Raw genomic sequence first — 27,828 nt, forward strand, 5'->3', positions numbered from 1 at the left:
AAAAAAAAAGAAAGAAAGAAAAAAGAAAACGTCTCAAACTGGAAACTTTAAAAAGAAAAAAAATGAACAAAAACATATCAATCGGTATAGAAAGGAGACAGGAAGAAAAAAAGAAAGAAAACGGTGGTATGACGGGATGGATATCTATTTACAGATAAATGCTCATTGATCTTTATTATAGAGTGGAGGATTCTGCAGCAAATAAACTTCACTGTGACATTACAATGCACCATGACGTTTTACAACGACATTCTCCCATGGAAATTCCATTTATTGGCCCTAAACAAGCCCTGAACATTTACGGACTAACATGAATTAACGTTCATTATACATGCCATTATTTAACAACCTGACAGTTGATTACAAACCAGTAACAATAAAGTCACACGATTCTTAGAAAAGGACAGACTGTTCATAAAATTCATATCACAGGAATGATCAACAACAAAGCAATAATTGAGTCAACTGAATCCTCATTAAAGGTGAAGTAATAATATCGTCATAAGAATCATTAGTGTTATGAACTACGCTGAGGCCATTAATAAATTCCTTTTTATTAGATGCATACGTTTTATGATGTATAGGTGACATAATAGGCAAAATTGCCAAACATCGAGAATTCAGCATATTAGTTATTAACCGTCGTAGTGATAAAGCAGCCTATACCATGATGGGCAATGACTAGGTTTCCTCACTATGCACCATAAGTTGCTCCTTTCCCTGAAATGATTTGTGCATTACTATAGTCTAAAACGAAGAAGTCACTGCTCCTAATTTGTTCTGATAAATACCGTTCAGGGTCCATAGTGAATAGAAAAGATCAATGGTGATAATTACTAAAGCGACTATATTTTATGTTTCTGAATTTTTAACATAAGGATTAATAGTGCAAGTGATATGAAAAATACAATTGCAAATTACTTATACTCGGTCATGGCTGATGGAACAAGAACATGCTACCCTTGTGAATTTAATAAAGGGTTCTATTCAAAATTCTATGCAAATTCCCGAGTTCGATAGAAAGATTTCCAAGTTCGATAGAAAGATTCCCGAGTTTGACAAAGATTCCCGAGTTCGACAAAGATTTCCGAATTCAGTAAAGATTCTCAAGTTTGACAGAAAGATTCATGACTTTGATAGAAATATTCCCCAGTTCAATAGAAAAATTCCAGAGTTTGACAAGATACACCTCAAGAAGGTTGGAGGTTACATCAGCCGTAACGTTGTGTGAATAACACTCAATATGAGAACAGTAGTCTAAATAATTCAAATAATCCTAACTATGCTTGTCTTATATGTTGAAAGGTTGTTGTAAAATATAACAGAAAGAGGGACAGACGAACTCTACACATTGTAATAGCCATGGCCATTACTGACACGGTCATCATTATGAACTGCTACAACGTGTCAACGAAATTTCAGTTGTTATGAGACAAGGAATTGTTGTTCCAGATATTTATTATAGGTGAAATAATTTTTAACCGTAAAGTAGCAAGGGTACACGTAAAGTAAGGACTTTATAACACAAAACTCAGAACAAATGAAGCCATGACATTGTTCCAGTCATAGTTTATTATTCTTCATAGATGGATATAGGATAGTGGCCAAATAAGGAGGACATGTTATTTAAGAGCATTTCTACTGTGACCGGTTCTCACGTTTTGCTATGAAGTTGAAGTTGGAAAGTTTGGAGGTCTCAGATCATTTAGGTTTGTTTCCAACAGGTAAAATGACAGATATGATTTTCCATGTCTTTCAAGCCTGATGTTCAGGAACTGGTCCTTCACTGAATCTGAGTTAGATTGTTTGAACCAAGAAAAAGTAAATTTGCATAGTCAGTTAAAAGATAAAAAGACAAAATAGAAAATTAGACATCTCTCTCTCTCTCTCTCTCTCTCTCTCTCTCTCTCTCATGGGTAAAATATTATTACTAGTTGGAAACGGATATTTATGCAATTTGGAACACAGATAGTAGATTAAAAAAAATTGTATAAGTTATGTTTTATACGTTTTTAGGAGAACAAAGTGAACAAAACTCTCTTTCTGCCCCAAAAGAAATGTATATATACTGATTCAAAAATTACTTAACAAATTTTATGAAATTTAGAGCATGTACAGTAGATGCTATTTAACTAACTAAAAAATAGATTTTAAATGATTTATAACTGTTGTTAACAAATCTAACACTGAATTTTGATAAATCTTCGTTCACTATGAACAATGTCAATTTGCTAGAGTGTACCAGTATTGAACATAGGTTGTGCTAAATGACATAGAAAACGAAATTTTCATTAGAAATCTGTTAATTTGTGTCAGGAAATGATATTATAGGAAGGTGACATGGCAAAATAAGTTAATCTGATCTTTTTCTTAGATCTAATTTGTCGCTCAGGACAGACATGTTCCAGAATATGGGGAATATATTATATGGGGACCTGAAGGAATATATTATATTACTGTAAGCTAAGAGCATCTTTTAAAAAATAAAAGAAAAAAGAAAACTATTAAAACGCAAAATCGTATACTGTTGCATATTGTTCATCCAGATATGATATATAATACTAGAGTTGCTGCTGAAAAACGAAAGAGATCATCTATTATAACCAGTGATGAAGGAAAAAAATCAAAACATGCATCATGACGATAATAGCATTACAAAAAATAATAGAAAGAGCGGTACATCAACTCTACACATTGCCATGGTCACGGTGACTATTGCTTTGGTCATTACTACAGCGACATGTCAACAACATTTCAGCTGTTACAAGACTAAGAATTTTTATTCCATATATTTGTTGGGGTCGAAAAAACTTTCAACCATAATGTAACATGCGTATACTTTAAGGGCTTTATATCACTAAACCCGAAACAACTGAAGCCATTAATAAAGAAGCTTACATGATAATGCGCAATAAGTATGTTTGATCACTACTCACAGTGACTTTTTTTTTCATGAAAAGATTTACCCACTAGTAGAGTCTAATAAATTTCAGTTATAACCAACTACCATTGAAAACTTTCAACATCTAAAAAAACAAAGGAGTCAATTTAGCTGTTGTCACCATTGGTTTTTCTTGTGTACTTATCATATTGTCATTACTTTTTATTAAGATTGACTAAGTTTTTCTATACAAAATATAAAGTAACTCCTCAAAAATGTCACCCATGGAATAGTCAATAAAATTCACAGTCTTTTCTGCAATTCAACGATATTTAGTCTATACGTGATTTGTCCACTAAATCTCAATCATGAATGTTTAACATTATTTTATTTCAATAATAAGCACACCTGGATACTGATGAGAGTATTAATGAATTTTATCAGTATCAAATAGGGTTGAATTGCATAAAGTATTGTTAATCTTATTAACGATTCAATAAATGCAAAACTCAAGCATGTCCTGCAAAGCCAAAAACACAAACAACAATTTTCTCAATATAAAACAAGCAAACCAAACATCATGAATAAATAATTGAAGATATAAAGAATTTGAAGCATAAAAACTTTACCAAAATGACTGGAGTCGACATTAAATAATCTCATAATCGGTTGATATACTGTAAAATTAAAACAGCCTAACCAAGCATCATGAATAAATATTTGAAGATGTAAAAAAACTTTAAATATTTTTAACAAAATGAATGCTTAATATGCAGCAAAAAAAAAAAAAAAAATCAACCAATCCTCGCAACTTGTCTCTGTACAAGGACAGAATTAGATAGAAGGTCAATTTTTAATGTGAGCCAAAACCCATCTCCCCAAAAAGGGGCATTCTGGATTGGAAGACAAAAAAAAAAATGCCTCAATCTAGAAGGATTTCTTTTTCACAGATTGAGGACAAAAAAATAATGAAGTGTAGTATCAGAACAGATACTGCACTTTGTGCTTTGTGAAAAAGCCAGAGAATCTACGCTGATTAGTAAAGTCTCAGATTTTAATTATGTAGTGTTACACACAATGTAAACCCAATACGTTGTAGTAGCCTCAGTCGCAAAGGAGATAATGAATAGAAAAGAACTTCAACTCGCTGTTTTTGTTGTACAGTGACATTTATATTTTCATTTTTCTGCTATGTGTGACTTCTCGTTACATCTGTGACATCACCCACACTGATTGTCTTCTTGCATGAGCTATCTGCTTTTTATAGTCTTCTTTTTCTTTACCGTGACGTCATTTCGCTCATAGCCCGGTATTTGCATATAGCCGTCCACACTATGTTACAGTTACACTCGACAATTGTTGAAAGGCTTTCAACATCAAAAGGAACACAGTCAATTGCAATTATGGTGGAATCAGACGTTTCTGAATTTTCAACTGTCACCTCATTAAGGCAGGCTGATCACCACTTAGCCATACCACCTCTGAAATCATGGCTAAATCAGAACAGCAACATTCTACAGTATAAAAAAAATATCTGTTCTACGGTTGAGATTTTAAGAAAATGGAAACATTACTAGTGGTCCCTGGCTTTAGTAGGGCTATTTTGGATGAATATTGTTGTTGTACAGCACTCATCCTTGAACCGTCTTTCTCCAAAGGAGAAAGTGTCAAGGGAATATAAATTCACAAGCAGGTATTGCCAAGAAACACACCAAAAATGAATATAATTTTTGGAATAAAAATTATGCTTTAGCAAAGGAAGAAAATTAATAATATATAAATAATAGCCTGAGTGCTCGGCATTGCCCGGGTTTTTGTAGGTGTATGTTGAGCAAAAAAAAAAAAAAAAAAGTGGCAGTAGGCAGGCTCGAACCCGTGATCTGAAGGTGGAAAAGAAAATGAAAGAAAATCTGACGTCCTATCATTACTCCATGACACAACCGGAAGTTCGGAACATTAAAATGAGGCAAAGTCAATCCACGTCAATATACGATGACTTACAACAAAAATTGGTCGCAAAAATCGACCCCTCCTTGTAGAAAACTGTCCTGTTGAGAATGAAGGAATTAATGTTTTTAGCCAATTTTTCGGTATTTGTCGTCCAAGACGTCGAGCTTCAAAATGATACTAATCTCGTGAAAATCCGTCGCCTCTGTCGAAAATTTTATGCATACATACATGCATACGTACATACATACGTTTAAACAGACAGGTGAGATTTATATTATAGACTAGCAGGGCTACCCGGCGTTGCTCGGGACCGTATAAACAATGAAAAAACAAAAGCAGATATTGAACATATGTTTGATTCTTAGGGGAGAGGAATCTTTCATCTCTATGTATTATTTGTTTTATCTACCCTAGGACTGATATTGTTCATGTTTTATCCCTAGCATAGGTAATTTACAGCATGTATATGAAATTGTTTTACCTTAGGGAGAAGAGAACAGGTAATATACAACATAATGTGTCTATATTACATCCCTGGCAACGCCTAGAAACCAGCTAGAACATGTATTTCAGTCAATCTTTATTATATCCTGGGCTATGCCGGGAAACCAGCTAATCTCTTTTTAGTGACTTGACCACCAAAATACCTCCCTAAGTGTGTCCTTTCTTTTGAACTTATTAGATATAGGTATCTAGAAATGTGTGTGAAATTTTGTTGAATGCATTGTTCACTATGATTTTCTTATTGTTCTACACAATATCAACTGTAGCGAAATAACACAGTAAACTTAGTGTAGTGTTAGAATAAAGAGCAAAGGAAAAAATTAGAATCATATTTTGTAATTGCAAATCTAAATTTGCTAGCATGTACCAGTATTTGCCAGGTTGTGGAAATTTGGAACTTATAACATATGTAGTGGCCTTTTCCTAGATACCTATTGCTAAAAATTATACTTTCATTTTGTTAGAAAAATCTCTCTTCAGATGCCCTGCATCATTCAAAATAAAAACAAATATTTTTATAATTGTTTCAGTATATTGCTACACAATGTGAAAGTTTTTAACGTTTGTAAAAAAAATCATGAATGTGCTTATATTGCAAAAAAGAAAATATCAGTGCACAGTATTGAAAGTGTTTGAGATTCAAAAGTCTGTAACATTTCTACTAACTTCATAAGATGTCATGTGAGAAACTGAATTGAATATCAAGACATTATCTGAAGCGTTTTTATTTTGGTGTAACATATGTGTTTACAGTGAACCTTAACTTTTAATAAACAGATTGGTATGCAATGACATAGGCTAAGAATCTTTAACAAAATATATATAAATTGGAAAAATGTGTGAACAAATGAAAAAAAAATGATCCGCTCCACTTGATGACATCAAGCACAGTAATATTTTAGTGAAGAAAATATGAAATTGATGTTCAGTGATTAGTTTGGATGAATGAGAAAATGTAATTGTTTGATGCATAAAAATAACTCAGTTGCTGTATTTGATATTAAGCAGCAAAATATAGTGATTTGAATATTTGGGAAAACATCAAACCAGATTATGTAAAAAGAAAAAAAAAAGATGAAATTAGAAAATATATATTTTATGTTTATGAGTTCTGCCAATCAAAATTTTGTGGCAGAAATTGGGTGATTACCATGCAATTTTATTTTGGTAAAATTCTTAAATTATTAGAATGTTTATTATAATTTCTAATTAGTGACTTGTTATAATCAAAATCCGCCCTAAAGAGTGTCCTTTCTTTTATTAGGTATCAGAGTAGGTATCAAGATTTCTACTTCTATACAAATGTGATATTTCAGATCTGTACATAAAAAAATTTGTTGAATATATAGGTTGAGAATTGTTCTGTGTCGCTCTCTCTCACACACACACGCATTCTCACTTTTATAGATATAATAGATAGATTACTCTAGATATATTTCCATATGTCTGAATACCCTATATACAAATTTTCAAATCTGTAGATAAAAAAATTTGTTGAGTATATAGGTTGAAAATTGTTCTCTCTCTCTCTCTCACACACACATTCTCAATTTTAGAGATATAATAGATAGATTATGCTAGATATATTTCCATATGTCTGAATACCCTATATACAAATTTTCTAATCTGTAGATCCAATATTTGTTGAATATATAGGTTGAAAATTGTTCTTACTCTCTCTCTCTCTCTCTCTGGCTACCTCACACACACATTCTAACTTTTATAGATATAATAGATAGATTATGCTAGATATATTTCCATATGTGTGAATACCCTATATACAAATTTTCTAATTTGTAGATAAAAATTTTGTAGAGTGCATAGGTTGAGAATTGTTCTCTCTATCTCTCACACACACACATTCTAACTTTTAATGATATAATAGATTATGCTAGATATATTTCGATATTTCTGAATACCCTATATATAAAAATTTGTTGAATGTATAGGTTGAGAACTGTTCTCTCTCTCTCTCTCTCTCTCTCTCGCTCACACACACACACATTCTCACTTTTATAGATATAATAGAAAGATTATCCTAGATATATTTCTATTTGTATGAATACTCTATATACAAATTTTAAAATCTGTAGATAAAGAATTTGTTGAGTATATGGGTTGAGAATTGTTCTCTCTCTCTCTCTCTCTCTCTCTCACACACACACACACATTCTCACTTTTATAGATATAATAGATTATGCTAGATATATTTCCATATGTCTGAATACCCTATATACAAATTTTCAAATCTGTAGATAAAAAATTTGTTGAGTATATAGGTTGAGAATTGTTCTCTCTCTCTCTATCACACACATTCTGACTTTTATAGATATAATAGACAGATTATGCCAGATATATTGAAATATGTCTGAATGCCCAATATACAAATTTTGAAATCTGTAGATAAAAAATTTGTTGTATACATAGGTTGACAATTGTCCTCTCTCTCACACACACACACATTCTCACTTTTATACATATAATAGATAGATTATGCTAGATATATTTCTATATGTCTGAACACCCTATATACAAATGTTCAAATCTGTGGATAAAAAATTTGTTGAATGTATAGGTTGAGAATTTTTATCTCTCTCTTTTTCTCTCTCTCTCTCTCGCTATCTCACACACACGCATTCTCACTTTTATAGATAAAATAGATAGATTATGCTAGATATATTTCCATATGTCTGAATACCCTATATACAAAGTTTCAAATCTGTAGATAAAAAATTTGTTGAATATATAGGTTTAGAATTGTTCTCTCTCTCTCTCTCTCACACACACACATTCTAACTTTTGTAGTTATAATAGATAGATTATGCTAGATATATTTCCATATGTCTGAATACCCTATATACAAATTTTCTAAACTGTAGGTAAAAAATTTGTTGAGTATGTAGGTTAAGAATTGTTCTCTCTCTCTCTCACACACACACACACACACAAGTTCTCACTTTTATAGATATAATAGATAGATTATGCTAGATATATTTCTATATGTCTGCCTACCCTATATACAAATTTCCAAATCTGTGCCCAAAAATGTGTGGAATATATAGGTTGAGAATTGTTCTCTCTCTCTCTCTCTCTCACACATATTCTCACTTTTATAGGTTATATAGGTTGAGAATTTTTTGCTCTTTCCATCACTCACATTCACACTTTTATAGATATAATACATAGATTATGCCAGATATATTTACATATGTCTGAATACCCAATATACACATTTTCAAATCTGTAGATAAAAAATTAGTTGAATATATAGGTTGAGAATTGTTCTCTCTCTCTCTCTTTCTCTCTCTCTCACACACACATTCTCACTTTTATAGATATAATAGATAGATTATGCTAGATATATTTCCATACGTCTGAATACCCTATATCCAAATTTTCTAATATGTAGATAAAAAATTTGTTGAATATATAGGGTGAGAATTTTCCTTCCTCTCTTTCTCTCTCTCTCTTTCTCACACACACACAAGCTGAAAATTGTTCTCTCTCTCTCTCTGACTCTCTCTCTCTCTCACACACACACACACATGGTCATTTTATAGATATAATAGATAGGTTATGCTAGATATATTTCTATATGTCTGAATACCCTATATACAAATTTTTAAATCTGTAGATAAAAAATTTGTTGAGTATATAGGTTGAGAATTGTTCTTTCTCTCTCTCTCACACACACATTCTCACTTTTATAGATATAATAGATTATGCTAGATATATTTCCAAATGTCTGAATACCCTATATACAAATTTTCAAATCTGTAAAGATAGAATTTGTTGAATATATAGGTTGAGAATTGTTCTCTCTCTCTCTCTTTCACACACATTCTCACTTTTATAGATATAATAGATAGATTATGCTAGATATATTTCCTTATGTCTGAATACCCTATATACAAATTATCAAATCTGTAGATACAAAATTTGTTGAGTATATAGGTTGAGAATTGTTCTCTCTCTCTCTCTCTCTCACTCACTCACTCACTCACTCACTCACAAACACACACACACATTCTACCTTTTATAGATATAATAGATTATGCTAGATATATTTCCATATGTCTGAATACCCTGTATACAAATTTTCAGATCTGTACATAAAAATTAGTTGAATATATAGGTTGAGAATTGTTCTCTCTCTCTCTTCTCTCTCTCTCTTTCACACACATTCTCACTTTTCTAGATATAATAGATAGATTATGCTAGATATATTTCCATATGTCTGAATACCCTATATACAAATTTTATAATCGGTAGATAAAAAATTTGTTGAATATATAGGGTGAGAATTGTACTTACTCTCTCTCTCTCTCTCTCTCTCTCTCTCTCACGCACACATTCTCACTTTTATGGATATAATAGATAGATTATGCTGGATATATTTCCATATGTCTGAATACCCTATATACAAATGGTCAAATCTGTAGATAACAAATTTATTGAATAGATAGGTTGAGAATTGTTCTCTCTCTCTCTCTCGCAACCTTACACACACAACCACACGCAAACATTCTGACTTTTATAGATATAATAGATCGATTATGCTAGATATATTTCCATATGTCTGAATACCCAATATACAAATTTTCAAATCTGTAGGTAAAAAATTTGTTGAATATATAGGTTGAGAATTGTTCTCTCTCTCTCACACACTCACATTCTCACTTTTATAGATATAATAGATAGATTATGCTAGATATATTTCTATATGTCTGAATACCCTATATACAAAGTTTAAAATCCGTAGATAAAAATACGTTGAGTATATAGGTTGAGAATTGTTCTCTCTCTCTCTTACGCACACACACACACACACACACATTTTCACTTTTATAGATATAATAGATAGATTATGCTAGATATATTTCCATATGTCTGAATACCCTATATACAAATTTTCAAATCTGTAGATAAAAAATGTATTGAATATATAGGTTGAGAATTGTTGTCTCTCTCTCTCTCTCTCTCTCTCTCTCTCTCTCTCTGGCTACCTCACACACACACACATTTTCACTTTTATAGATATAATAGATAGATTATGCTAGATATATTTCCATATGTCTGAATACCCTATATACAAACTTTCAAATCTGTAGATAAAAAATTTGTTGAGTATATAGGTTGAGAATTGTTCTCTCTCTCTCACACGAAACTGTGCGCTCGGCTTCTTCCCCCCCTTCCCACCCCAAATGCTTGGGAAACTGTGCACTGTTTTTGTTGGTTTTCAAGCTGCCTCTTCCCCCCCCCCACACACACACAGTTTAACAGTAGTAGGAGGTCAAGAGAAAGAGGGTGAGAGAGAGAGAAGAGTAAGTTGGTGAGAGAGAGAGAAAAGAGAAAGAGGGTGTTGGTTTTATATTTTTATTATCGTCTAATATTTTGAAAGCTGAATTTCTAATAAAATGTGCATCTATAGGAGATAATGCCTGGGAATGTGTTCCCCCCCCCCCACAGTTTAACAGTGGTGTGACGTCAAGAGAAAGAGGGTGAGAGAGAGGGAAGAGTAAGTGGGTGAGAGAGAGAAAGAGAGAGAAAAAAAAGAAAGACGGTGTTGGTTTTGTGAAAAAAGTTGTTATTTACAATTGTTCGCATTCTTGGCCTTTTGGTCAAGATCAAAGTGTAGTATCTGTTCTTCAGATGCTGCACTTCTATTTCTTGTTCTCTTTCGGTGGAGGAGAAATCCTCCACGACTGAGACAATTTTTATTTTTGTACCTTTTCTCCACGTTAAAAAACGACCCTGGTGTCTAACTCTGTCCCGTGGGGAGGCATAGTAAATAGGTACAATTGTTCGCCATTAGTGGATGTTGACGTCACGTCACGTGACATGACTAAGCGTTTTTTTTTTTTAGTATGAATAACATTTTTTGTTTTAATTATAAAGTCTACACTTAATTTTATAGAAAATGATGTATATATAATAGAAAAAAAAAATTACTGGTTTTGTTGGATTCAAGTGGATCCCCCCCCCTCCAGTTTAAGAGATAGCAGGTCACGTGGTAATATACAAAATGGCTAGCGTAAATATAAAGATCGGTTTTTTTATCGACGAATATTTTGAAAGCTGAATTTTTTTTTATTCCTGTACATTTTTTCCTGATATTTTTCGTTAAAACTCTTGTATAAATACTATTTTTAACCAGTTAAATACGTTGGAGACATTGTCATGGAGTTTAATAATCTCTAGAACAAAGCAGAAGAGAAATTACAAAAGTATCGGTAAAACAAAGTGTTTGTTTACATTTGTTCGCCATTACTGGATGTTGACGTCACGTCACGTGACATGACTAAGCGTTTTTGGATTATGTAATATTAACATTAAAATGACAGGTTTTTTGGGGGGCCCCCCCTAGGAGAGAAATGATCAGTTCACCCCCTTTTAATGGTCCGTTTGGTGTGGAATTTCGATATTTGTCATGCGGGTGATCAAGGTTCAATATGATACATAATTTGTCAACTTTGGTTGTGTCTGTCAAAAGTTTGAGCTGACGTCACGTCACGTGACACGTATTGAATAACGTTAAAATGACAGGTTTTTTTGGGGGCCCCCCTAGGAGAAAAACGATCAGTTGACCCCTTTCTACTGGTCCGTTTGACGTGAAATTTCGATATTTGTCATCCGGGTGATCAAGGTGCAATATGATACCAAATTTGTCAACTCTGGTTCCGTCTTTCAAAAGTTTTAGCGTTACAAACAAACATACATACATACATACATACATACACACCGATTTTTGCCTTTTATATATATAGAAGACTAGCAGGGCTACCCGGCGTTGCTCGGGACCGTATAAACAATGAAAAAACAAAAGCAGATATTGAACATATGTTTGATTCTTAGGGGAGAGGAATCTTTCATCTCTATGTATTATTTGTTTTATCTACCCTAGGACTGGTATTGTTCATGTTTTATCCCTAGCATAGGTAATTTACAGCATGTATATGAAATTGTTTTACCTTAGGGAGAAGAGAACAGGTAATATACAACATAATGTGTCTATATTACATCCCTGGCAACGCCTAGAAACCAGCTAGAACATGTATTTCAGTCAATCTTTATTATATCCTGGGCTATGCCGGGAAACCAGCTAATCTCTTTTTAGTGACTTGACCACCAAAATACCTCCCTAAGTGTGTCCTTTCTTTTGAACTTATTAGATATAGGTATCTAGAAATGTGTGTGAAATTTTGTTGAATGCATTGTTCACTATGATTTTCTTATTGTTCTACACAATATCAACTGTAGCGAAATAACACAGTAAACTTAGTGTAGTGTTAGAATAAAGAGCAAAGGAAAAAATTAGAATCATATTTTGTAATTGCAAATCTAAATTTGCTAGCATGTACCAGTATTTGCCAGGTTGTGGAAATTTGGAACTTATAACATATGTAGTGGCCTTTTCCTAGATACCTATTGCTAAAAATTATACTTTCATTTTGTTAGAAAAATCTCTCTTCAGATGCCCTGCATCATTCAAAATAAAAACAAATATTTTTATAATTGTTTCAGTATATTGCTACACAATGTGAAAGTTTTTAACGTTTGTAAAAAAAATCATGAATGTGCTTATATTGCAAAAAAGAAAATATCAGTGCACAGTATTGAAAGTGTTTGAGATTCAAAAGTCTGTAACATTTCTACTAACTTCATAAGATGTCATGTGAGAAACTGAATTGAATATCAAGACATTATCTGAAGCGTTTTTATTTTGGTGTAACATATGTGTTTACAGTGAACCTTAACTTTTAATAAACAGATTGGTATGCAATGACATAGGCTAAGAATCTTTAAAATATATATAAATTGGAAAAATGTGTGAACAAATGAAAAAAAAATGATCCGCTCCACTTGATGACATCAAGCATAGTAATATTTTAGTGAAGAAAATATGAAATTGATGTTCAGTGATTAGTTTGGATGAATGAGAAAATGTAATTGTTTGATGCATAAAAATAACTCAGTTGCTGTATTTGATATTAAGCAGCAAAATATAGTGATTTGAATATTTGGGAAAACATCAAACCAGATTATGTAAAAAGAAAAAAAAAAGATGAAATTAGAAAATATATATTTTATGTTTATGAGTTCTGCCAATCAAAATTTTGTGGCAGAAATTGGGTGATTACCATGCAATTTTATTTTGGTAAAATTCTTAAATTATTAGAATGTTTATTATAATTTCTAATTAGTGACTTGTTATAATCAAAATCCGCCCTAAAGAGTGTCCTTTCTTTTATTAGGTATCAGAGTAGGTATCAAGATTTCTACTTCTATACAAATGTGATATTTCAGATCTGTACATAAAAAATTTGTTGAATATATAGGTTGAGAATTGTTCTGTGTCGCTCTCTCTCACACACACACGCATTCTCACTTTTATAGATATAATAGATAGATTACTCTAGATATATTTCCATATGTCTGAATACCCTATATACAAATTTTCAAATCTGTAGATAAAAAAATTTGTTGAGTATATAGGTTGAAAATTGTTCTCTCTCTCTCTCTCACACACACATTCTCAATTTTAGAGATATAATAGATAGATTATGCTAGATATATTTCCATATGTCTGAATACCCTATATACAAATTTTCTAATCTGTAGATCAAATATTTGTTGAATATATAGGTTGAAAATTGTTCTTACTCTCTCTCTCTCTCTCTGGCTACCTCACACACACATTCTAACTTTTATAGATATAATAGATAGATTATGCTAGATATATTTCCATATGTGTGAATACCCTATATACAAATTTTTTAATTTGTAGATAAAAAATTTGTAGAGTGCATAGGTTGAGAATTGTTCTCTCTATCTCTCACACACACACATTCTAACTTTTAATGATATAATAGATTATGCTAGATATATTTCGATATTTCTGAATACCCTATATATAAAAATTTGTTGAATGTATAGGTTGAGAACTGTTCTCTCTCTCTCTCTCTCTCTCTCTCGCTCACACACACACATTCTCACTTTTATAGATATAATAGAAAGATTATCCTAGATATATTTCTATTTGTATGAATACTCTATATACAAATTTTAAAATCTGTAGATAAAGAATTTGTTGAGTATATGGGTTGAGAATTGTTCTCTCTCTCTCTCTCTCTCACACACACACACACATTCTCACTTTTATAGATATAATAGATTATGCTAGATATATTTCCATATGTCTGAATACCCTATATACAAATTTTCAAATCTGTAGATAAAAAATTTGTTGAGTATATAGGTTGAGAATTGTTCTCTCTCTCTCTATCACACACATTCTCACTTTTATAGATATAATAGACAGATTATGCCAGATATATTGAAATATGTCTGAATGCCCAATATACAAATTTTGAAATCTGTAGATAAAAAATTTGTTGTATACATAGGTTGACAATTGTCCTCTCTCTCACACACACACACATTCTCACTTTTATACATATAATAGATAGATTATGCTAGATATATTTCTATATGTCTGAACACCCTATATACAAATGTTCAAATCTGTGGATAAAAAATTTGTTGAATGTATAGGTTGAGAATTTTTATCTCTCTCTTTTTCTCTCTCTCTCTCTCTCGCTATCTCACACACACGCATTCTCACTTTTATAGATAAAATAGATAGATTATGCTAGATATATTTCCATATGTCTGAATACCCTATATACAAAGTTTCAAATCTGTAGATAAAAAATTTGTTGAATATATAGGTTTAGAATTGTTCTCTCTCTCTCTCTCTCACACACACATTCTAACTTTTGTAGTTATAATAGATAGATTATGCTAGATATATTTCCATATGTCTGAATACCCTATATACAAATTTTCTAAACTGTAGGTAAAAAATTTGTTGAGTATGTAGGTTAAGAATTGTTCTCTCTCTCTCTCACACACACACACACACACAAGTTCTCACTTTTATAGATATAATAGATAGATTATGCTAGATATATTTCTATATGTCTGCCTACCCTATATACAAATTTCCAAATCTGTGCCCAAAAATGTGTGGAATATATAGGTTGAGAATTGTTCTCTCTCTCTCTCTCTCTCACACATATTCTCACTTTTATAGGTTATATAGGTTGAGAATTTTTTGCTCTTTCCATCACTCACATTCACACTTTTATAGATATAATACATAGATTATGCCAGATATATTTACATATGTCTGAATACCCAATATACACATTTTCAAATCTGTAGATAAAAAATTAGTTGAATATATAGGTTGAGAATTGTTCTCTCTCTCTCTCTTTCTCTCTCTCTCACACACACATTCTCACTTTTATAGATATAATAGATAGATTATGCTAGATATATTTCCATACGTCTGAATACCCTATATCCAAATTTTCTAATATGTAGATAAAAAATTTGTTGAATATATAGGGTGAGAATTTTCCTTCCTCTCTTTCTCTCTCTCTCTTTCTCACACACACACAAGCTGAAAATTGTTCTCTCTCTCTCTCTGACTCTCTCTCTCTCTCTCACACACACACATGGTCATTTTATAGATATAATAGATAGGTTATGCTAGATATATTTCTATATGTCTGAATACCCTATATACAAATTTTTAAATCTGTAGATAAAAAATTTGTTGAGTATATAGGTTGAGAATTGTTCTTTCTCTCTCTCTCACACACACATTCTCACTTTTATAGATATAATAGATTATGCTAGATATATTTCCAAATGTCTGAATACCCTATATACAAATTTTCAAATCTGTAAAGATAGAATTTGTTGAATATATAGGTTGAGAATTGTTCTCTCTCTCTCTCTTTCACACACATTCTCACTTTTATAGATATAATAGATAGATTATGCTAGATATATTTCCTTATGTCTGAATACCCTATATACAAATTATCAAATCTGTAGATACAAAATTTGTTGAGTATATAGGTTGAGAATTGTTCTCTCTCTCTCTCTCTCTCACTCACTCACTCACTCACTCACTCACTCACAAACACACACACACATTCTACCTTTTATAGATATAATAGATTATGCTAGATATATTTCCATATGTCTGAATACCCTGTATACAAATTTTCAGATCTGTACATAAAAATTAGTTGAATATATAGGTTGAGAATTGTTCTCTCTCTCTCTCTTCTCTCTCTCTCTTTCACACACATTCTCACTTTTCTAGAGATAATCGATAGATTATGCTAGATATATTTCCATATGTCTGAATACCCTATATACAAATTTTATAATCGGTAGATAAAAAATTTGTTGAATATAATGGGTGAGAATTGTACTTACTCTCTCTCTCTCTCTCTCTCTCTCTCTCACGCACACATTCTCACTTTTATGGATATAATAGATAGATTATGCTGGATATATTTCCATATGTCTGAATACCCTATATACAAATGGTCAAATCTGTAGATAACAAATTTATTGAATAGATAGGTTGAGAATTGTTCTCTCTCTCTCTCTCGCAACCTTACACACACAACCACACGCAAACATTCTGACTTTTATAGATATAATAGATCGATTATGCTAGATATATTTCCATATGTCTGAATACCCAATATACAAATTTTCAAATCTGTAGGTAAAAAATTTGTTGAATATATAGGTTGAGAATTGTTCTCTCTCTCTCACACACTCACATTCTCACTTTTATAGATATAATGTATAGATTATGCTAGATATATTTCTATATGTCTGAATACCCTATATACAAAGTTTAAAATCCGTAGATAAAAATACGTTGAGTATATAGGTTGAGAATTGTTCTCTCTCTCTCTTACGCATACACACACACACACACACACACACACATTTTCACTTTTATAGATATAATAGATAGATTATGCTAGATATATTTCCATATGTCTGAATACCCTATATACAAATTTTCAAATCTGTAGATAAAAAATGTATTGAATATATAGGTTGAGAATTGTTGTCTCTCTCTCTCTCTCTCTCTCTGGCTACCTCACACACACACACATTTTCACTTTTATAGATATAATAGATAGATTATGCTAGATATATTTCCATATGTCTGAATACCCTATATACAAATTTTCAAATCTGTAGATAAAAAATGTATTGAATATATAGGTTGAGAATTGTTGTGTCTCTCTCTCTCTCTCTCTCTCTCTCGCTCTCTCTCTCTCTCTCTGGCTACCTCACACACACACACATTTTCACTTTTATAGATATAATAGATAGATTATGCTAGATATATTTCCATATGTCTGAATACCCTATATACAAACTTTCAAATCTGTAGATAAAAAATTTGTTGAGTATATAGGTTGAGAATTGTTCTCTCTCTCTCACACGAAACTGTGCGCTCGGCTTCTTCCCCCCCTTCCCACCCCAAATGCTTGGGAAACTGTGCACTGTTTTTGTTGGTTTTCAAGCTGCCTCTTCCCCCCCCCCACACACACACAGTTTAACAGTAGTAGGAGGTCAAGAGAAAGAGGGTGAGAGAGAGAGAAGAGTAAGTTGGTGAGAGAGAGAGAAAAGAGAAAGAGGGTGTTGGTTTTATATTTTTATTATCGTCTAATATTTTGTAAGCTGAATTTCTAATAAAATGTGCATCTATAGGAGATAATGCCTGGGAATGTGTTCCCCCCCCACAGTTTAACAGTGGTGTGACGTCAAGAGAAAGAGGGTGAGAGAGAGGGAAGAGTAAGTGGGTGAGAGAGAGAAAGAGAGAGAAAAAAAAGAAAGACGGTGTTGGTTTTGTGAAAAAAGTTGTTATTTACAATTGTTCGCATTCTTGGCCTTTTGGTCAAGATCAAAGTGTAGTATCTGTTCTTCAGATGCTGCACTTCTATTTCTTGTTCTCTTTCGGTGGAGGAGAAATCCTCCACGACTGAGACAATTTTTATTTTTGTACCTTTTCTCCACGTTAAAAAACGACCCTGGTGTCTAACTCTGTCCCGTGGGGAGGCATAGTAAATAGGTACAATTGTTCGCCATTAGTGGATGTTGACGTCACGTCACGTGACATGACTAAGCGTTTTTTTTTTTTAGTATGAATAACATTTTTTGTTTTAATTATAAAGTCTACACTTAATTTTATAGAAAATGATGTATATATAATAGAAAAAAAAAATTACTGGTTTTGTTGGATTCAAGTGGATCCCCCCCCTCCAGTTTAAGAGATAGCAGGTCACGTGGTAATATACAAAATGGCTAGCGTAAATATAAAGATCGGTTTTTTTATCGACGAATATTTTGAAAGCTGAATTTTTTTTTATTCCTGTACATTTTTTCCTGATATTTTTCGTTAAAACTCTTGTATAAATACTATTTTTAACCAGTTAAATACGTTGGAGACATTGTCATGGAGTTTAATAATCTCTAGAACAAAGCAGAAGAGAAATTACAAAAGTATCGGTAAAACAAAGTGTTTGTTTACATTTGTTCGCCATTACTGGATGTTGACGTCACGTCACGTGACATGACTAAGCGTTTTTGGATTATGTAATATTAACATTAAAATGACAGGTTTTTTTGGGGGCCCCCCTAGGAGAGAAATGATCAGTTCACCCCCTTTTAATGGTCCGTTTGGTGTGGAATTTCGATATTTGTCATGCGGGTGATCAAGGTTCAATATGATACATAATTTGTCAACTTTGGTTGTGTCTGTCAAAAGTTTGAGCTGACGTCACGTCACGTGACACGTATTGAATAACGTTAAAATGACAGGTTTTTTGGGGGGCCCCCCTAGGAGAAAAACGATCAGTTGACCCTTTTCTACTGGTCCGTTTGACGTGAAATTTCGATATTTGTCATCCGGGTGATCAAGGTGCAATATGATACCAAATTTGTCAACTCTGGTTCCGTCTTTCAAAAGTTTTAGCGTTACAAACAAACATACATACATACATACATACATACACACCGATTTTTGCCTTTTATATATATAGACTAGCAGGGCTACCCGGCGTTGCTCGGGACCGTATAAACAATGAAAAAACAAAAGCAGATATTGAACATATGTTTGATTCTTAGGGGAGAGGAATCTTTCATCTCTATGTATTATTTGTTTTATCTACCCTAGGACTGATATTGTTCATGTTTTATCCCTAGCATAGGTAATTTACAGCATGTATATGAAATTGTTTTACCTTAGGGAGAAGAGAACAGGTAATATACAACATAATGTGTCTATATTACATCCCTGGCAACGCCTAGAAACCAGCTAGAACATGTATTTCAGTCAATCTTTATTATATCCTGGGCTATGCCGGGAAACCAGATAATCTCTTTTTAGTGACTTGACCACCAAAATACCTCCCTAAGTGTGTCCTTTCTTTTGAACTTATTAGATATAGGTATCTAGAAATGTGTGTGAAATTTTGTTGAATGCATTGTTCACTATGATTTTCTTATTGTTCTACACAATATCAACTGTAGCGAAATAACACAGTAAACTTAGTGTAGTGTTAGAATAAAGAGCAAAGGAAAAAATTAGAATCATATTTTGTAATTGCAAATCTAAATTTGCTAGCATGTACCAGTATTTGCCAGGTTGTGGAAATTTGGAACTTATAACATATGTAGTGGCCTTTTCCTAGATACCTATTGCTAAAAATTATACTTTCATTTTGTTAGAAAAATCTCTCTTCAGATGCCCTGCATCATTCAAAATAAAAACAAATATTTTTATAATTGTTTCAGTATATTGCTACACAATGTGAAAGTTTTTAACGTTTGTAAAAAAAATCATGAATGTGCTTATATTGCAAAAAAGAAAATATCAGTGCACAGTATTGAAAGTGTTTGAGATTCAAAAGTCTGTAACATTTCTACTAACTTCATAAGATGTCATGTGAGAAACTGAATTGAATATCAAGACATTATCTGAAGCGTTTTTATTTTGGTGTAACATATGTGTTTACAGTGAACCTTAACTTTTAATAAACAGATTGGTATGCAATGACATAGGCTAAGAATCTTTAACAAAATATATATAAATTGGAAAAATGTGTGAACAAATGAAAAAAAAATGATCCGCTCCACTTGATGACATCAAGCACAGTAATATTTTAGTGAAGAAAATATGAAATTGATGTTCAGTGATTAGTTTGGATGAATGAGAAAATGTAATTGTTTGATGCATAAAAATAACTCAGTTGCTGTATTTGATATTAAGCAGCAAAATATAGTGATTTGAATATTTGGGAAAACATCAAACCAGATTATGTAAAAAGAAAAAAAAAAGATGAAATTAGAAAATATATATTTTATGTTTATGAGTTCTGCCAATCAAAATTTTGTGGCAGAAATTGGGTGATTACCATGCAATTTTATTTTGGTAAAATTCTTAAATTATTAGAATGTTTATTATAATTTCTAATTAGTGACTTGTTATAATCAAAATCCGCCCTAAAGAGTGTCCTTTCTTTTATTAGGTATCAGAGTAGGTATCAAGATTTCTACTTCTATACAAACGTGATATTTCAGATCTGTACATAAAAAATTTGTTGAATATATAGGTTGAGAATTGTTCTGTGTCGCTCTCTCTCACACACACACGCATTCTCACTTTTATAGATATAATAGATAGATTACTCTAGATATATTTCCATATGTCTGAATACCCTATATACAAATTTTCAAATCTGTAGATAAAAAAATTTGTTGAGTATATAGGTTGAAAATTGTTCTCTCTCTCTCACACACACATTCTCAATTTTAGAGATATAATAGATAGATTATGCTAGATATATTTCCATATGTCTGAATACCCTATATACAAATTTTCTAATCTGTAGATCAAATATTTGTTGAATATATAGGTTGAAAATTGTTCTTACTCTCTCTCTCTCTCTCTCTCTGGCTACCTCACACACACATTCTAACTTTTATAGATATAATAGATAGATTATGCTAGATATATTTCCATATGTGTGAATACCCTATATACAAATTTTCTAATTTGTAGATAAAAAATTTGTAGAGTGCATAGGTTGAGAATTGTTCTCTCTATCTCTCACACACACACATTCTAACTTTTAAAGATATAATAGATTATGCTAGATATATTTCGATATTTCTGAATACCCTATATATAAAAATTTGTTGAATGTATCGGTTGAGAACTGTTCTCTCTCTCTCTCTCTCTCTCTCTCTCGCTCACACACACACACATTCTCACTTTTATAGATATAATAGAAAGATTATCCTAGATATATTTCTATTTGTATGAATACTCTATATACAAATTTTAAAATCTGTAGATAAAGAATTTGTTGAGTATATGGGTTGAGAATTGTTCTCTCTCTCTCTCTCTCTCTCTCTCTCACACACACACACACATTCTCACTTTTATAGATATAATAGATTATGCTAGATATATTTCCATATGTCTGAATACCCTATATACAAATTTTCAAATCTGTAGATAAAAAATTTGTTGAGTATATAGGTTGAGAATTGTTCTCTCTCTCTCTATCACACACATTCTCACTTTTATAGATATAATAGACAGATTATGCCAGATATATTAAAATATGTCTGAATGCCCAATATACAAATTTTGAAATCTGTAGATAAAAAATTTGTTGTATACATAGGTTGACAATTGTCCTCTCTCTCACACACACACACATTCTCACTTTTATACATATAATAGATAGATTATGCTAGATATATTTCTATATGTCTGAACACCCTATATACAAATGTTCAAATCTGTGGATAAAAAATTTGTTGAATGTATAGGTTGAGAATTTTTATCTCTCTCTTTTTCTCTCTCTCTCTCTCGCTATCTCACACACACGCATTCTCACTTTTATAGATAAAATAGATAGATTATGCTAGATATATTTCCATATGTCTGAATACCCTATATACAAAGTTTCAAATCTGTAGATAAAAAATTTGTTGAATAAATAGGTTTAGAATTGTTCTCTCTCTCTCTCACACACACATTCTAACTTTTGTAGTTATAATAGATAGATTATGCTAGATATATTTCCATATGTCTGAATACCCTATATACAAATTTTCTAAACTGTAGGTAAAAAATTTGTTGAGTATGTAGGTTAAGAATTGTTCTCTCTCTCTCTCACACACACACACACACACAAGTTCTCACTTTTATAGATATAATAGATAGATTATGCTAGATATATTTCTATATGTCTGCCTACCCTATATACAAATTTCCAAATCTGTGCCCAAAAATGTGTGGAATATATAGGTTGAGAATTGTTCTCTCTCTCTCTCTCTCTCACACATATTCTCACTTTTATAGGTTATATAGGTTGAGAATTTTTTGCTCTTTCCATCACTCACATTCACACTTTTAAAGATATAATACATAGATTATGCCAGATATATTTACATATGTCTGAATACCCAATATACACATTTTCAAATCTGTAGATAAAAAATTAGTTGAATATATAGGTTGAGAATTGTTCTCTCTCTCTCTCTTTCTCTCACACACACATTCTCACTTTTATAGATATAATAGATAGATTATGCTAGATATATTTCCATACGTCTGAATACCCTATATCCAAATTTTCTAATATGTAGATAAAAAATTTGTTGAATATATAGGGTGAGAATTTTCCTTCCTCTCTTTCTCTCTCTCTCTTTCTCACACACACACAAGCTGAAAATTGTTCTCTCTCTCTCTCTGACTCTCTCTCTCTCTCTCACACACACACACATGGTCATTTTATAGATATAATAGATAGGTTATGCTAGATATATTTCTATATGTCTGAATACCCTATATACAAATTTTTAAATCTGTAGATAAAAAATTTGTTGAGTATATAGGTTGAGAATTGTTCTTTCTCTCTCTCTCACACACACATTCTCACTTTTATAGATATAATAGATTATGCTAGATATATTTCCAAATGTCTGAATACCCTATATACAAATTTTCAAATCTGTAAAGATAGAATTTGTTGAATATATAGGTTGAGAATTGTTCTCTCTCTCTCTCTCTTTCACACACATTCTCACTTTTATAGATATAATAGATAGATTATGCTAGATATATTTCCTTATGTCTGAATACCCTATATACAAATTATCAAATCTGTAGATACAAAATTTGTTGAGTATATAGGTTGAGAATTGTTCTCTCTCTCTCTCTCACTCACTCACTCACTCACTCACTCACACACACACACACACATTCTACCTTTTATAGATATAATAGATTATGCTAGATATATTTCCATATGTCTGAATACCCTGTATACAAATTTTCAGATCTGTACATAAAAATTAGTTGAATATATAGGTTGAGAATTGTTCTCTCTCTCTCTCTTCTCTCTCTCTCTCACACACATTCTAACTTTTATAGATATAATAGATAGATTATGCTAGATATATTTCCATGTCTGAATACCCTATATACAAATTTTCTAATCGGTAGATAAAAAATTTGTTGAATATATAGGGTGAGAATTGTACTTACTCTCTCTCTCTCTCTCTCACGCACACATTCTCACTTTTATGGATATAATAGATAGATTATGCTGGATATATTTCCATATGTCTGAATACCCTATATACAAATGGTCAAATCTGTAGATAACAAATTTATTGAATAGATAGGTTGAGAATTGTTCTCTCTCTCTCTCTCGCAACCTTACACACACAACCACACGCAAACATTCTGACTTTTATAGATATAATAGATCGATTATGCTAGATATATTTCCATATGTCTGAATACCCAATATACAAATTTTCAAATCTGTAGATAAAAAATTTGTTGAATATATAGGTTGAGAATTGTTCTCTCTCTCTCACACACTCACATTCTCACTTTTATAGATATAATGTATAGATTATGCTAGATATATTTCTATATGTCTGAATACCCTATATACAAAGTTTAAAATCCGTAGATATAAATACGTTGAGTATATAGGTTGAGAATTGTTCTCTCTCTCTCTTACGCACACACACACACACACACACACACACACACACACACACACACACATTTTCACTTTTATAGATATAATAGATAGATTATGCTAGATATATTTCCATATGTCTGAATACCCTATATACAAATTTTCAAATCTGTAGATAAAAAATGTATTGAATATATAGGTTGAGAATTGTTTTCTCTCTCTCTCTCTCTCTCTCTCTCTCTCTCTCTGGCTACCTCACACACACACATTTTCACTTTTATAGATATAATAGATAGATTATGCTAGATATATTTCCATATGTCTGAATACCCTATATACAAACTTTCAAATCTGTAGATAAAAAATTTGTTGAGTATATAGGTTGAGAATTGTTCTCTCTCTCTCACACGAAACTGTGCGCTCGGCTTCTTCCCCCCCTTCCCACCCCAAATGCTTGGGAAACTGTGCACTGTTTTTGTTGGTTTTCAAGCTGCATCTTCCCCCCCCCCACACACACACACAGTTTAACAGTAGTAGGAGGTCAAGAGAAAGAGGGTGTGAGAGAGAGAAGAGTAAGTTGGTGAGAGAGAGAGAAAAGAGAAAGAGGGTGTTGGTTTTATATTTTTATTATCGTCTAATATTTTGAAAGCTGAATTTCTAATAAAATGTGCATCTATAGGAGATAATGCCTGGGAATGTGTTCCCCCCCCCACAGTTTAACAGTGGTGTGACGTCAAGAGAAAGAGGGTGAGAGAGAGGGAAGAGTAAGTGGGTGAGAGAGAGAAAGAGAGAGAAAAAAATAAAGAAAGACGGTGTTGGTTTTGTGAAAAAAGTTGTTATTTACAATTGTTCGCATTCTTGGCCTTTTGGTCAAGATCAAAGTGTAGTATCTGTTCTTCAGATGCTGCACTTCTATTTCTTGTTCTCTTTCGGTGGAGGAGAAATCCTCCACGACTGAGACAATTTTTATTTTTGTACCTTTTCTCCACGTTAAAAAACGACCCTGGTGTCTAACTCTGTCCCGTGGGGAGGCATAGTAAATAGGTACAATTGTTCGCCATTAGTGGATGTTGACGTCACGTCACGTGACATGACTAAGCGTTTTTTTTTTTTAGTATGAATAACATTTTTTGTTTTAATTATAAAGTCTACACTTAATTTTATAGAAAATGATGTATATATAATAGAAAAAAAAAATTACTGGTTTTGTTGGATTCAAGTGGATTCCCCCCCTCCAGTTTAAGAGATAGCAGGTCACGTGGTAATATACAAAATGGCTAGCGTAAATATAAAGATCGGTTTTTTTATCGACGAATATTTTGAAAGCTGAATTTTTTTTTATTCCTGTACATTTTTTCCTGATATTTTTCGTTAAAACTCTTGTATAAATACTATTTTTAACCAGTTAAATACGTTGGAGACATTGTCATGGAGTTTAATAATCTCTAGAACAAAGCAGAAGAGAAATTACAAAAGTATCGGTAAAACAAAGTGTTTGTTTACATTTGTTCGCCATTACTGGATGTTGACGTCACGTCACGTGACATGACTAAGCGTTTTTGGATTATGTAATATTAACATTAAAATGACAGGTTTTTTTGGGGGCCCCCCTAGGAGAGAAATGATCAGTTCACCCCCTTTTAATGGTCCGTTTGGTGTGGAATTTCGATATTTGTCATGCGGGTGATCAAGGTTCAATATGATACATAATTTGTCAACTTTGGTTGTGTCTGTCAAAAGTTTGAGCTGACGTCACGTCACGTGACACGTATTGAATAACGTTAAAATGACAGGTTTTTTGGGGGGCCCCCCTAGGAGAAAAACGATCAGTTGACCCCTTTCTACTGGTCCGTTTGACGTGAAATTTCGATATTTGTCATCCGGGTGATCAAGGTGCAATATGATACCAAATTTGTCAACTCTGGTTCCGTCTTTCAAAAGTTTTAGCGTTACAAACAAACATACATACATACATACATACACACCGATTTTTGCCTTTTATATATATAGAAGACTAGCAGGGCTACCCGGCGTTGCTCGGGACCGTATAAACAATGAAAAAACAAAAGCAGATATTGAACATATGTTTGATTCTTAGGGGAGAGGAATCTTTCATCTCTATGTATTATTTGTTTTATCTACCCTAGGACTGATATTGTTCATGTTTTATCCCTAGCATAGGTAATTTACAGCATGTATATGAAATTGTTTTACCTTAGGGAGAAGAGAACAGGTAATATACAACATAATGTGTCTATATTACATCCCTGGCAACGCCTAGAAACCAGCTAGAACATGTATTTCAGTCAATCTTTATTATATCCTGGGCTATGCCGGGAAACCAGCTAATCTCTTTTTAGTGACTTGACCACCAAAATACCTCCCTAAGTGTGTCCTTTCTTTTGAACTTATTAGATATAGGTATCTAGAAATGTGTGTGAAATTTTGTTGAATGCATTGTTCACTATGATTTTCTTATTGTTCTACACAATATCAACTGTAGCGAAATAACACAGTAAACTTAGTGTAGTGTTAGAATAAAGAGCAAAGGAAAAAATTAGAATCATATTTTGTAATTGCAAATCTAAATTTGCTAGCATGTACCAGTATTTGCCAGGTTGTGGAAATTTGGAACTTATAACATATGTAGTGGCCTTTTCCTAGATACCTATTGCTAAAAATTATACTTTCATTTTGTTAGAAAAATCTCTCTTCAGATGCCCTGCATCATTCAAAATAAAAACAAATATTTTTATAATTGTTTCAGTATATTGCTACACAATGTGAAAGTTTTTAACGTTTGTAAAAAAAATCATGAATGTGCTTATATTGCAAAAAAGAAAATATCAGTGCACAGTATTGAAAGTGTTTGAGATTCAAAAGTCTGTAACATTTCTACTAACTTCATAAGATGTCATGTGAGAAACTGAATTGAATATCAAGACATTATCTGAAGCGTTTTTATTTTGGTGTAACATATGTGTTTACAGTGAACCTTAACTTTTAATAAACAGATTGGTATGCAATGACATAGGCTAAGAATCTTTAAAATATATATAAATTGGAAAAATGTGTGAACAAATGAAAAAAAAATGATCCGCTCCACTTGATGACATCAAGCACAGTAATATTTTAGTGAAGAAAATATGAAATTGATGTTCAGTGATTAGTTTGGATGAATGAGAAAATGTAATTGTTTGATGCATAAAAATAACTCAGTTGCTGTATTTGATATTAAGCAGCAAAATATAGTGATTTGAATATTTGGGAAAACATCAAACCAGATTATGTAAAAAGAAAAAAAAAAGATGAAATTAGAAAATATATATTTTATGTTTATGAGTTCTGCCAATCAAAATTTTGTGGCAGAAATTGGGTGATTACCATGCAATTTTATTTTGGTAAAATTCTTAAATTATTAGAATGTTTATTATAATTTCTAATTAGTGACTTGTTATAATCAAAATCCGCCCTAAAGAGTGTCCTTTCTTTTATTAGGTATCAGAGTAGGTATCAAGATTTCTACTTCTATACAAATGTGATATTTCAGATCTGTACATAAAAAATTTGTTGAATATATAGGTTGAG

At 32.0% G+C, this 27,828-nt stretch overlaps 1 protein-coding gene and 3 pseudogenes across 5 annotated transcripts in view; 3 read left to right on the forward strand and 1 right to left on the reverse strand.

Moving 5' to 3' along the window:
• Window positions 1-27,828, reverse strand: part of LOC145241395 (uncharacterized) — a 585,324-nt gene that overhangs the window by 182,098 nt on the left and 375,398 nt on the right. The gene's annotated exons all lie outside the window — the stretch shown is intronic.
• LOC145241800 (U2 spliceosomal RNA) lies at window positions 10,936-11,069 on the forward strand (annotated as a pseudogene).
• On the forward strand, window positions 18,105-18,238 carry LOC145241801 (U2 spliceosomal RNA; annotated as a pseudogene).
• Window positions 25,090-25,223, forward strand: LOC145241802 (U2 spliceosomal RNA; annotated as a pseudogene).

The sequence above is a fragment of the Euprymna scolopes genome, chromosome 20, assembly GCF_053919585.1.
Source record: "Euprymna scolopes isolate OS-2025 chromosome 20, ASM5391958v1, whole genome shotgun sequence".
Lineage (NCBI taxonomy): Eukaryota > Metazoa > Mollusca > Cephalopoda > Sepiida > Sepiolidae > Euprymna > Euprymna scolopes.